The 14,671-nt window shown below is 42.6% G+C and overlaps 1 pseudogene; it reads left to right on the top strand.

Annotated features, from left to right (window-relative positions):
* The window catches only part of LOC135524228 (regulating synaptic membrane exocytosis protein 1-like), a 104,550-nt pseudogene extending 96,344 nt beyond the window's left edge, over nucleotides 1-8,206 (top strand).
* The last annotated feature ends 6,465 nt before the right edge of the window (nucleotides 8,207-14,671 follow it).

The following is a 14,671-nucleotide window of genomic DNA, read 5'->3' as shown; positions in this document are numbered from 1 at the left end:
CTTCTGAGCTGGAGTACCCTCCTCCCTACCCCACCACCGGCCCTCGCCCCTTCATCACCCCCCTCCACGGGGCTGAGGAGAGGCCCCAGGCCCCGCTACCCCTCCCTAGCCCCCTGGTCACTTGGAGAGGGTCCACGATGGGTATGCGGGACGGGGGCAGTGTGGCAGGGCTCTCCTGCAGCACCCCGACCCCTTTAGAGGGGATGGACATGCACTAGCTCCTCCGAACCCCTAGAAAGCGCCACAGAGCACTGAGTGTCATCTGTCCCTGCTGTATGTTAGCCTGTCTGAGGAGAAGAAGCCTGAACAGCTAAGGCTATTGGCTGAGAGACTCATTTATATTACTAAAGAGACACACACACATACATACATATATATATATATATATATATATATATATATATCAGAGGAGGCTGGTGGGCGAAGCTATAGGAGGACGGGCTCATTGTAATGACTGGAGTGGAATGAATGGAATGGAGTCAAACATGTGGTTTCCATATGTTTGAAGTGTTTGATTCCTTCCATTGATTCCATTCTAGCCATTACAATGAGCCCATCCTCCTATAGCACCTACCACCAGCCTCCACTGATAATATATATAATACATTGTAATGTGTTTTAATTCTATTTCAGTGTTATCGACCATTACAAAAGTCCAGCAGTGATGGACATTGGACACAAGGCGTATTGCTGAATTGTTTGGGATTTTGGAAGTGTATTTGGAAATTTGAGATAATTTGAGATCATTGAGATAATTTTTTTGTTTTGAGATCTTTTGGAGTCTGTTCAGGTTTTCTTGTATCATCAATATCATGTTTTATCATTAAACTCATTACAATCACTCACCAATCATTGTATGCCTCATATCATACTGTATAAGATCCTTATTAATTATTGAAGTTTATTATACTGTTGTGTTTTCACCCACTAAAGTGAAGGTAACCCCTTACGTTATAAGTTCCTCTGCTCATTTCATATCTCAAGACTGTGATTCCAGATTTAACTTTACTCGCCTCTTTCTCCCTCTAGTCGGCAGGTTCGTGCGGCACCGGGCCGGGCCATGCTGAAGAGCACAAGCGTGAGTGGTGAGATCTACACGTCAGAGCGCACTGATGGCAGCCAATCGGATACGGCGCTGGGCACGGTGGGCATGGGTAGCAAGAAGAGACGCTCCAGCCTCAGTGCCAGGGTGGTCTCCATCGTCTCCAACAGACGTAGTCGCAGCACGTCGCAGATCGTCGGCCCGGGTGAGTTCAAAGGTCAAAACGGACCCTCACCCAAATGAAGGAGACGCTCGGGATGGTTGTGGTTTAAAAATGTGGCTCTGGTATTTTGATTTGTTTTACGGTTTACATTGAAAGACGGTGGTAGACAGACATTTAACAATTGGACATTACAGACAGTAAAAATGAGACAGTACGGACAGTCTGGACATGTTTTTTAGGGTTAAGACTGATCTGAAGCTACCTTATAGCACTTTCATCTGAATTAGACAGTACAACAAAAACAGAGAAGCACAGCACTCTTGACCTTGTGTTTACGTGACTGCGCACCAAACTGTCCTTATGCTGGAATTCCAATCTTACAAATACAACCCACAAAAAAAGCATGTTAAAAAGAGTTTCAAAACAACATGCTTCTACTCCAGATGACACCCGCTGCGGCCAAGCTCTCAGTCAGAGGGACTTGAAGGAATCTTTCTCAGCCTGGCTGGACTCAATGGAGGGTGGGGAGAGAGAGAGGAAGCAGGGAGGCAGAGAGAGAGGTAGTTGAAAGGCTCCAACTGCACTCTCTTCCTCTTCTTTTTTGCACTCCACCTTTGTAGCTGACATAAAAAGCCATTATAAAGGAAACTAGGGCCGGGGGGGTCTCTCCATGCCTCTCTCCTCTCTCCCCATTGTTATATAGTATAGCAGTACGATTGGTGTTCTGTGTGATGGTTGCCCTCTTCACTGACAAAATCTAGAATTCATGTTGGGTTGAGAGAAATATTGTTTTATGGTTGATACGGGTGATTCTTGCTGTACTACAATTCATTTAAGGTTAGCGTTCTTTGTCATGAATCTTGTTCTAGAGGCAGCTCTGCAGAGTGGTCACTAGCTGGCACAGCCATAAAGCCATTAAATCAGATGTTAAGCCTAAGTCTAAGCTTAACCACACTGCTAACCTTAAATTAAGACCAAAAAAACACAAAAAATCATGAATTTTTACAATATAGCCAATTTTGACTTTGCAGCTGGCCCTTCTAGAGGAAATCACTCAGTTCTGCCTCCAGGGAAAGATTCATAACAATAAACATCAACCTGCGTATCATCATCATGTACTACTGTATCGTTCTTTAGGATTAACTGTACGGTACGCCATTGTCTGTATTAGGACAGAAGGATCTTGTTGGCTGTGTTGACGTGACGAGGGATGGAACCTTGAAACAACAAAACATGTTGTTCTTTCTCTCTAAACATCTCTCCAACCCTCTCCAACCCATTGTTCGGCTGTGACTTGTGAAAACACAATGACAGAAAAGGATACTTTGACTTGCCGGTTCTTTCAATTTCTCTTTCGTGTCCTTTGTCCTCTGAGATGTAACATGGGTGATCGTTCCCCAGCTCTGTCCCCAGCTGTGTCCTATCATGACGATGAGGCAGCGAGGAATACATGGCAACACACCTGGTTCTCCTCAAGTGGACCACAACATAAAGCCTTCTGGCCTAAATGTGTTCATCCTCGAGAGTTCTGTTGTTTAGCACTGACCCCTATATACTAAAGCCTGGAAGATAGCACTTCAGGTCTCAGGAAGGCAGTAGATTAGCTGTGCTAACTTAGCCATTAGCCTTAGCTATCCGCTACATTGTGTCTATTTTTGTCCTCTCCGGTACCAGAGGGGAAGGGGAAGAAGGAGAAGGGTGCGTCCATCCAGAGGAGCACAGAGACGGGCATGGCTGTAGAGATGACCAGGAACATGAGTCGACAGTCCAGTAAAGAGTCCACCAACGGCACCATGAACAGCTGCAACTCTGAGGGAAAGTCAGTATACAGGCTCTCTCTCTCTCTATATATATTTATCTCTCTCTTTATTTCTCTCTCTCTCTCTCACTATCTCTCCCTGTATACTGTATGTCTCTCTCCTTTTCCTCCCTCTACCCCCTATTCTTTTTGTCCCTTTCTTCCTGTTTCTGTTTATGGGTACAAATGTTTGTTTTTTCTCCAATGTTACATGAATTGACATTCACTGTGAAGTAAACATCCCAGTATTTCAGCATGATTGCAGTAAATTGGATAGATCATTTTACCTAGGACCCACAAGGCATGTATGGTAATTAGCTGTATATTGACTGTGTTCTTCCTCTGTTCCAGTCTGCTTTTCGGTGGGGTGCGTCTGGGACAGCCAGGCAACCAGTTCAGCGACTTCCTGGATGGTCTGGGTCCCGCCCAGCTGGTGGGCAGACAAACGCTGGCCACACCTGCCATAGGTGAGTCCCTATTCTGTTCTGTCTCCTCATCATGTCATTGCCCTATCGTAGTTCCTCTGTGACTCCTCCCCAATTGATAGCTTATTGCTCAGCTATTTCTCCCTTCCCTTCTCCCACTAGTCCGTTTCATTGATTCACGTCACTTCCTGTCCTCCGTCTCCATATTACCTCCGTTACTCAATATCCTTCCAACTTCCCTCTTGAGAGACCCTGTTGCCCACTTTTCTTACTACCTCCTATTTCGTGACCTCAGGTGTGTTCGTGCAGTAAGCCTAAGGAAGCCCATTGCAGTCGGGGGGGGGGGGGTGCATCTGCCATAAGTCAGTCACTGTGGTGGTTTTCCAACAGCAAGGCTCAGATCAACATGGCAGTGTCAACATAGCTGCTATTGTTTATAAAAACAACACCTTTATGTCGAAATTAACTTTTCTATACCCCTTTATCACACAAAACATGTACATGTTTTTAATTTACTAGGCAAGTCAGTTAAGAACAAATTCTTATTTTCAATGACGGCCTAGGAACAGTGGGTTAACTGCCTGTTCAGGGGCAGAACGACAGATTTGTACCTTGTCCGCTCGGGGATTTGATCTTGCAACCTTTCGGTTACCAGTCCAACACTCTAACCACTAGGCTACCCTGCCGTACATGTACAAACATGTACAATTAATTGGTTAGAGAGAGGTCTCAATTATCACTTTCATTTGTAACTTTAGAATCGGGGTAAATTTGGCTCCTGTTTTAGGCATGTCTTTGGCTATTTCCATCAAACAAAAATACCCTAATGATTGGTTGACAAATAGTGCTTCCAACACTGCAGGTGATGACTGCATGGTGCAGTTGGGTGAGAAGCAACTGCAGCGACTTGAAGGTGTCTTCATCCAAAACTGCATGACCTTTGATCACATCATTTTTGGAAATGTTTATACCCATAATGCAAAACCCGACAGTGACCATCAAGTGATCTGCTCGAACACCCCCCTTATCTCCTGCCTACTTCCTGTTCTGATTGGTTCAATCCAGTTCCTGTTTAGTCGACCAGAGACAAAACAGAAGGCGAGACATCAGCTGCTATCGCATTGGTGCATATAGGAAGGAACTGTGAAAAAAATAATCTATAGTGAACGGCCTGAGTCGGACATCTTCATTTATTCACCATCTTTGGTCAACTCTACTTTTTCTTCCTCTCAGGTGATATTCAGATCGGAATGATGGACAAGAAGGGTCAGCTGGAGGTGGAGGTGATCAGAGCTCGAGGCCTTGTACAAAAGCCTGGATCCAAATCTCTCCCTGGTGAGACCCTGGTGGTAGCGCCACCTAAGGGTGGAGGACTGCATTGAGACAAAATCATATTCCCTGCGAAGTCCATTGAAAGTGTTTTTTAATCCAGGAGTAGTCTTATCTGGGTCCATGTAATTGCCCACCTAGAAAAAACAATTCGACCAGACCATGTTTAGAACCACAATTGAGAATCCGTATCCATATCTGCCTCTTGTTTCTTCTTTCTTTCTTTCTTTCTTTCTTTCTTTCTTTCATCAGCTCCATACGTCAAGGTCTATCTGTTGAATAATGGAGCGTATGTAGCCAAAAAGAAAACCAAGATTGCACGGAAAACGCTGGACCCGCTATACCAGCAAGCGCTGCAATTTGAGGAGAGCCCACAGGGTAAAGTCTTACAGGTGAGGGTCAAAGCCTTGTTTCATAAAGAAAAGTTCAATCACTTTTTAATTCAATAATTCAATTAATGCATCGACTGAATAATATTAAAACCATTAAAAAAGAAAAATGTTTTAACCTTTAACCATTTAAGCTGTAAAGGTTTTAATCAATACATTTTTGGGGGTCTTTTTTTCTCCTTCAGGTGATCGTCTGGGGAGACTACGGACGAATGGACCACAAAAGCTTCATGGGAGTTGCACAAATCCTATTGGAGGAACTAGACTTAACAAGCACAGTGATTGGCTGGTACAAGTTGTTCCCACCCTCCTCCTTAGTGGACCCCACACTAGCCTCCCTGACTCGACGTGCTTCCCAGTCGTCATTGGACAGCTCCTCGGGCCCACCGGGCACCCGATCCTAGTGGACCAATAGGACTATAGCTACCAATCTTAATGGACCAATGGGACTATGGCTAGCCTACAGCGAATTTACGTCACCTTAGAGATTAACGGACAAAAATTATTCTAGAACAACAACAATCAAAAAACAGAGTCACAATGATTAACAAAAAAGCTTTGTTGAGATCTGACAATCACTCCTGGTATCGTTTAATCTCTTTGTTTGTTTTAGAGAGCGTTAGATTTCAGTGTTTCATTCCAGTAACGAATTCGTCATCGTTTTTTCGCGGTTGTAATCTAAGAACTAGGGCTGTGGGTAATAAACAATGTTCGGAAGCTAGGTAAGGCTGTACTGGAGTCGACACTCAATTCATTGAGAAAGTAGAAATGTAAATGTGAAAGGAAGCAGGGTGGTAGTTTTTAGTCAAACCATCAATAAACAAAGAAATGTATGTTAGCGTCGGAATGTATGGACCCAAGACAGAGGTGTCATCCTCCTTGTCTCTCAGGGGGTGCCATAATGTCCTCTCTGCAGTGGCCCCCATCCGGCCCTCAAACAGACTGCCAGCACTTCGGCTCCCAGGGCAGAGTGCTTCTGAGTGGGGTCGGTCCGGGCAAGCAGGGGTCTCCTTCTGGTGCCTAGACTTTGTGGATTCACATTACTGGTCCTTCTTTGTCAAAATATCATTTTTTTGTTTTCAATATGTTTACCATGGCTGGTCCAAGCCGCTCTCTCGTTTTTGTCTTTGGTACGTTTGACTCTTTTTTTCTCAGCTTGTTACTTACGGCACAACAATGTTTTTATGATGAGTATGAGGTTTACGATGAGTTGTCTGATGTATGCATGGAGAAGAGTAAAAAGACACAAAGAAAAAATACAAAATAGAGAAAAAAAAGTGTCTGCAATGAGATGCAGGGGACTGTTCAGTGACACATCTTAAATTCCGATTTTTACACTTGACGATGAGATTAGTGTGGGATTACAATGTTGTTTTCTTCGTTTAGTCACCTACAAAAACTCCAACCCAGTTGTCTTTGTATAGATGTCTATTAGACCTCCAAGGTGGTTGACCAATAAATATAATTATACATTTCATTTTGAACTATCACCAGGGTGTCAACAAGTCACTGTAACAAAAAGACGTATCTTTGTCCACAATCACGAGAACTTTCATTTAGCTGTTTTCTTGGAGCATCCTTCCCCTCACCCCAGCACATGTTTAGGGGTTTTATCCAAAACTTCAGTTTACATTATTTTGAGATTCAAAAACGCAAGCAAAATAAGCTTGATTTTTTTTTTTATGGCCAAAAGTTAAACTTTTTGAGAAAAAAAAAGTGAATGAAAAAAATATAAAAAATACTGCTTGCAAATGTAATTATTTGGTTCATTTCATTTCTTCTTTGTCTCGATTTTTTTGAAAAACAAAAAACATCAGTTGCTCAAATTTCCCTTCTGCATCTTTGTGAATGTGAAAAGTAAACAATCAGATTGAGCTTTCCGGACAGGAGCACCAATGCTCATCCTTCGTCAGGCCCGCTGACTCCTGCCACACCAAAGGGGGCGTGGCTCGGCATGACTCGGACCTGTTCCAAGCTGCATGCACATTTTGTAAAACAAAAACGATACTGGAAAAAAAAAGATTGAACTGAACTAGAGATGTGTGTTCGTTCCACATACCCGTAGGCCCGCTTGTATGTTGCATGCACTTGTACAGTTTGCTCGTACTTAAATATAAAGAGAAACCCGAAGCCATTCACATCACGCGAAGACATTCAAAATTATCAGCTGCAGTCAAGTCTAGTCCACATCCTTCATTCCGGTGCTGAATGTTTTTCGAAATCAACTGATTATCGAGATTATGTTGATGTCTTTTTTTAAAGCTATTGAACCCGTGCTGTACTGTCGCACTAAGCAATCCTCACCGCCCATTCTTTCAAATCTACAGTTACTGTACACATAGTTTACCTCTATGGGGCTGAGACAACATGGTTGAATATGTATAAATCAGATCAACTTATATACAAAGTATAGTTATGTTGAACATAATGATGTAATAAGATATATGGATACTTATGTTACACAAATTATTCAGAGTATAATGTACCAAAAGTAATTTAGGTATATTGTAAATATATTTTCAACCAACCAAACGGTTTAGTGATATTTACGAAGGGGCCAAGACAGATTACTGCGACATTGTCAAGTTCATTAAGACTAAGATTGGACTTAGAAAGTCACAAAGGGACACTACTTTACTACAAGGCTTCAGGGTATAGTCCCAAATTGCCACACTTGAGTGTACGAGGGTATCAGGCCATATTATCTGCAAAAGCTGTCGTCACTACACCTCTCTCTCCATGCTTTGAAACCTACAACCTACGACCCCAGCCATGTAAAAACCCATTTATAAAAAGGTCAATTTTTTTGTTTCATGTTTAGTGAGTTATTTTTTTATTTTGTCAGTATTATTAGGAGAGAAAAAAAATGCTGATTGTTTACAATTTATGTGTTCCACTGAAACAACAACTACAAAAGGAAACGATCAGATAAAAAAGAAAGTATTCACTGCAGCGTTTCTTGTTTGGTATAACAGCTGTGGCTCAAATTATGAGTATGTTTTATATAAAAAAAAGAGTTCATTTTTATTATTTACAAATAAAAAAGAATGTGTGGAAGAATTCTCCCTCATACTTGCTGTTGTTGTTCCACTGTCAACCCTCTCCTCCTACCATACCTGGGTTCAAGTCCTATTTAAAACCATTTGAAACAGTTCAACTGGGCGTGATTGAGCTTGTCTGATAGAATGGAACCAATTCTCAAAATTGCAAACCCCGCCCATCTGACAATCCAGGCAGGCTAAAGCAAACACTAAGGGCTGGATTCAATCCCTATCGCGGAGGTGTTGCGGAAGATCCGCGTAAAACTGTAAAAAATAAATTCTGGTTGAGCCGACATTCAGTGCCTTCAGAAAGTATTCAGACCCCTTGACTTTTTCCCCATTTGTTAGGTTACAGCCTTATTCTAAAATTGATTCAAAATATTTTTTTCCTGATCAATCTACACACAATATCACATAATGACAAAGCAAAAACACGTTTCAAGAAATTGTTGATAATTTCAACAACAAAAAAATAATAATGAAATATCACATTTACATAAGACCCTTTACTCAGTACTTTGTTGAAGCACCTTTGGCAGCGATAACAGCCTCGAGTTTTCTTGGGTATGACGCTACAAGTTTGGCATACCTGTATTTGGGGAGTTTCTCCCATTCTTCTCTGCAGATCCTCTCAAGCTCTGTCAGGTTGGATGAGGAGTGTTGCTGCAGAGCTATTTTCAGGTCTCTCCAGAGATGTTTGAACGGGTTGTCATCAAGGATCACTCTGTACTTTGTTCCATTCATCTTTGCCTCGATCCTGACTAGTCTCTCAGTCCCTGCCGCTGAAAAACATCCCCACAACATGATGCTGTCAACACCATGCTTCACAGTAGGGATGGTGCCAAGTTTCCTCCAGACGTGATGCTTGACATTGAGGCCAAAGAGTTTAATCTTGGTTTCATCAGACCAGATAATCTTGTTTCTCATGGTCTGAGAGTCTTCATTTGCCTTTTGGCAAACTCCAAATGGGCCGTCATGTGCCTTTTCCTGAGGAGTGTCTTCCGTCTGGCCACTCTACCATAAAGGCCTGATTGGTGGAGTGCTGCAGAGATGGTTGTCCTTCTGGAAAGGTCCTCCCATCTCCACAGATGAACTCTAGAGCTCTGTCAGAGTAACCATTGGGTTCTTGGTCACCTCCCTGACCAAGACCCTTCTCCCCCAATTGCTCAGTTTGGTCGGGCGGCGAGCTCTAGGAAGAGTCTTGGTGAGTCTAAACTTCTTCCATTTAAGAATGATGGAGGCCACTATGTTCTTGGGGACCTTCAACACTGCAGAAATTTGCTGGTACCCTTCCCTAGATCTGTGCCTCGACACAATTCTGTCTTGGAGTTCATAGAGACAATTCCTTCGACCTCATGGCTTGGTTTTTGCTCTAACATGCACTGTCAACTGCGGGACCTTATATAGACAGGTGTGTGCCTTTCCAAATCCTGTCCAATCAATTGATTTTTACCACAGGTGGACTCCAATCAATTTGAAGAAAACATCTCAAGGATGATAAATGTAAACAGGATGCACCTGAGCTCGATTTTGAGTCTCATAGCAAAGTTCTGGATACTTATTTCTTTATTATTTATTAGATTGCTACAGATTTTATTTAATTGAATCCATTTTAGATTAAGGCTGTAACGTAACAAAATGTAGGACAAATCAAGGGGTCTGACTACTTTCCGACGGCACGGTATGCAGTGTTCACCATGAATGCAGTCTCAGCGACCGCGGGAACATTGCCTTTAATTGTCAATCGCGCTATAAAGCATCTCTTCAGTGCTACGGATTGAATAGAGCCTTAAGTGTTGGAAAGATTTCAAATACTATTTGACCCCATCTGCTTCCAATGCATATTCAAAGTGTATTTTCCATCCTAGATGACATAAAAGTGTATTTTGAGAGCCTAGATTGCTCTTAACCCACAATTACCTTGGTACATTATGTCAAAACCGGGTCAAAATGAAAATGAGCCTTTCTTCTTGCTTGCTTGTGGGAAAACTAATATTTTCTCTGGTCCCACAGACTCAACCCTGCCATGCCCTCTGTCAGTCTCCTCAGATAGGCATCTTAGCAAAGCAGCTTCACAGAACTCCCAGAGAGAGAGAGAGAGAGAGAGAGAGAGAGAGAGAGAGAGAGAGAGAGAGAGAGAGAGAGAGAGAGAGAGAGAGAGCAGTATCAGTGTAGCTTTAAAAAAACAGGCCAACATTTGAATCCTACACATGAAAGTAGAAAGACCTTAGAATCAACTGAGATCTGACGAAATCCAGGACAAACGTCTTGGAGACTCCAAATTGTGACAAATTAAGCATTACAAAGACAAACATGGAAGGAATTCGCAAAAGCTAGAATTGCAAATGACCATGTCCAAATAATGGCCATCAAATTATGCCTCATTTGTGACGCACTTCCAGTTCACATTTTGACTCTGTGTCATCTCACGGATGTCATCATTAGGACAAGTTTTATATTTGATTTTATCCACTAGGGTTGCTGAAGTTAGACATTTTTAGGAAATGTTATTTCATTGACATACAGTGCCTTGCGAAAGTATTCGGCCCCCTTGAACTTTGCGACCTTTCGCCACATTTCAGGCTTCTAACATGAAGATATAAAACTGTATTTTTTTGTGAAGAATCAACAACAAGTGGGACACAATCATGAAGTGGAACGACATTTATTGGATATTTCAAACTTTTTTAACAAATCAAAAACTGAAAAATTGGGCGTGCAAAATTATTCAGCCCCCTTAAGTTAATACTTTGTAGCGCCACATTTTGCTGCGATTACAGCTGTAAGTCGCTTGGGGTATGTCTCTATCAGTTTTGCACATCGAGAGACTGAATTTTTTTCCCATTCATCCTTGCAAAACAGCTCGAGCTCAGTGAGGTTGGATGGAGAGCATTTGTGAACAGCAGTTTTCAGTTCTTTCCACAGATTCTCGATTGGATTCAGGTCTGGACTTTGACTTGGCCATTCTAACACCTGGATATGTTTATTTCTGAACCATTCCATTGTAGATTTTGCTTTATGTTTTGGATCATTGTCTTGTTGGAAGACAAATCTCCGTCCCAGTCTCAGGTCTTTTGCAGACTCCATCAGGTTTTCTTCCAGAATGATCCTGTATTTGGCTCCATCCATCTTCCCATCAATCTTAACCATCTTCCCTGTCCTTGCTGAAGAAAAGCAGGCCCAAACCATGATGCTGCCACCACCATGTTTGACAGTGGGGATGGTGTGTTCAGGGTGATGAGCTGTGTTACTTTTACGCCAAACATAACGTTTTGCATTGTTGCCAAAATTTCAATTTTGGTTTCATCTGACCAGAGCACCTTCTTCCACATGTTTGGTGTATCTCCCAGGTGGCTTGTGGCAAACTTTAAACAACACTTTTTATGGATATCTTTAAGAAATGGCTTTCTTCTTGCCACTCTTCCATAAAGGCCAGATTTGTGCAATATACGACTGATTGTTGTCCTATGGACAGAGTCTCCCACCTCAGCTGTAGATGTCTGCAGTTCATCCAGAGTGATCATGGGCCTCTTGGCTGCATCTCTGATCAGTCTTATCCTTGTATGAGCTGAAAGTTTAGAGGGACGGCCAGGTCTTGGTAGATTTGCAGTGGTCTGATACTCCTTCCATTTCAATATTATCGCTTGCACAGTGCTCCTTGGGATGTTTAAAGCTTGGGAAATCTTTTTGTATCCAAATCCGGCTTGGTATCTCTGACCTGCCTGGTGTGTTCCTTGTTCTTCATGATGCTCTCTGCGCTTTTAACGGACCTCTGAGACTATCACAGTGCAGGTGCATTTATACGGAGACTTGATTACACACAGGTGGATTGTATTTATCATCATTAGTCATTTAGGTCAACATTGGATCATTCAAAGATCCTCACTGAACTTCTGGAGAGAGTTTGCTGCACTGGAAGTAAAGGGGCTGAATAATTTTGCACGCCCAATTTTTCAGTTTTTGATTTGTTAAAAAAGTTTGAAATATCCAATAAATGTCGTTCCACTTCATGATTGTGTCCCACTTGTTGTTGATTCTTCACAAAAAAATACAGTTTTATATCTTTATGTTTGAAGCCTGAAATGTGGCAAAAGGTCGCAAAGTTCAAGGGGGCCGAATACTTTCGCAAGGCACTGTAAGCTGTCTTCAATCAATCAATGTGGTTGTGCTTGTGTGTTTAGTGTGGGGGGGGGGGGTCACATAAGCAAGGGGAGGCGTAGTTCCAAATCTTCATTGCACAAAGCTTATTATGTGGCAGGGAATACTATTTGTAGATCAGTGATTGTGCACCTCACTTTGTTCAAGATGATCCTCTTCAACTGAAAAAAAAATGGGTCAATTAGGACCAATGTTAAGGAAAGCAACCATGGAGCTATGTTATAGCAAATTCAGGGGGTAGCCCTGACTGGGCCTCAAACCCAGGTCTAGCAATTATCAAGCCAACGCCTTAAACATTACAGCAACAGGTCTGACCCTCTTAACGAGCTCGCTAGGTCAAATAATGGCACTAACAACTCTATGAAAGTTTTCAAATTTGCATAGAAAACTCTGAAAACATAGAAAACTGTTGCTTTGACTGTTCCTTCATGGCTGACTGCGTTGGTTTCTCTCACTGAAAGGGGAAGTTGTACCAAAATGCCCTCTCGTTTGACCTCTTATAGGACACATGGCAACATGGACCCCGGAGATTTATGTTCCACATCCTCTCATTAAGAAAGCAGAGGGCCCCCCGAAACAACATCTGCAGGCAATCTAGCCCCTGCCCCTTGTCACTGGATCAGAGCTCACGACGTGTGTGTGTGTGTGTGTGTGTGTGTGTGTGTGTGTGTGTGTGTGTGTGTGTGTGTGTGTGTGTGTGTGTGTGTGTGTGTGTGTGTGTGTGTGTGTGTGTGTGTGTGTGTGTGTGTGTGTGTGTGTGTGTGTGTGTGTGTGTGTGTGTGTGTGAGGACCAGAGATCATACATAATATAGTCAAAATACTTGTCTTCCAGCTTCCAGGAAGTGACCTCTTCCATTAAGGGCCAAATGATGATGATCTTTATGGTTCATCAGTAATAGAACGCACAGAGAAAAAAACGGGAAATATAATCACGTTCATTATTTTCATAATGTTTGTTCTCTTTATGTTGACTTCCTCTTTTGTTGTGTGCATTGAGGGGGGAATAGTTTGGGAACAGCCCAGCGAGCCTACATTCTGCATCTAGCATCCACCCATTGGATTTAGCATCCACCCAGTGTTCAGAGGAGTGAGTAGATGTTCCCTCTAACCACTCATGCAGGGTCAGGTATTTAGAATCCTCCTAAATGGAGAATGGTAAGATGCAGGTTAGTGTTATCTGATGGAAGATCTGTGTGCACTCTGCTTTGAGGGTTTTGAATTGTTGAGATATGCTGAGTTTTCACTGCATGTACAGTATTGCGGTATATACAGTTTAAGAACCATCTACTGACACCTTCTTAGGAGTAAGAGGCCCTCAGAAGGTACAGGAAATTGGGCTTGGCACAGGAAACTGGTGCAGCCCATATCCCAGTTGCAACGATAACTGTAGATTTAGAAATAAAAAGGATGCATTTACAGTGTACTGAGTTTTGGTTGAAATAATTTGCAAAGAAAAAGGCTATTGATTGTATATTTAGTTTAGTTTAAATGACAAAATCCACTTCCTATGCATAATTGAAACACCATCCTACTGTGTCATGTGTGAATTGTGGTTTTCAAGCATATAGTCAAACAAACAACCAGAAAACAGTTCCAGTAAATTCATGTCACCTCAAAACAAGGCCGTCAAAACAAGGCTGGATCTTTATGGCAAGACGCATCATTCACCCAAGTTTCGTCAAAATCGGCCCAGTGCTGTCTGAGATACCGCATGTGACTAACGTACAAACGTTTAAACGAACGGACGGAGACAGATCCACAGTCCCCTCCCCGAATTCTTCGTGGGAGACAAAGATGATTTCCCGAGATGGTGCAATATAATAACCTACTGAGTAACTAACCAGTATTCACCAGCAGATGGTGTAGTTTTGTCAGAGGATCATCAGTGTATGGATGGAGTTTATCTCTGTTTGCCCTTCATAAACTGCAAGGACGGATTGGCCTTCTCGCATTTCGGGCAAATGCCAGATGGGCTGGTCAATTTGTAGCCCAGTGGGCCTGTCTAACTTGGGTATTTTGTGATAAAATGATCATTATCTGGCTAATAATGAGGGCCTCAAGGGAATAAATGGGCCGGTGTGTTAGAAATGTCAGGGCTGAGTTCTAGTCCCAGGTCCACACCTGATATACTATGCAGTTCTGGAGAGGCTGGATTGGAAGGACAGAGGTGCTAACCTCTAGTAGAGAGATCTATGTGTGTGCAGACCTGTCTAAGGGTCAGAGCTATGTAGTTGGGTCACACAGACACACACACACTCTTCGACAGGGTGCTATCGCGTACAGGCTCTCATGCTACGACAGAGCCTGCTGTCATCCAGAGAACACC

This window comes from Oncorhynchus masou, chromosome 4, assembly GCF_036934945.1.
Source record: "Oncorhynchus masou masou isolate Uvic2021 chromosome 4, UVic_Omas_1.1, whole genome shotgun sequence".
In the NCBI taxonomy this organism is placed as follows: Eukaryota; Metazoa; Chordata; class Actinopteri; order Salmoniformes; family Salmonidae; genus Oncorhynchus; species Oncorhynchus masou.
The sequence above is the reverse complement of the archived record's forward strand: the minus strand, read 5'-3'. Positions and strand labels throughout refer to the sequence as shown.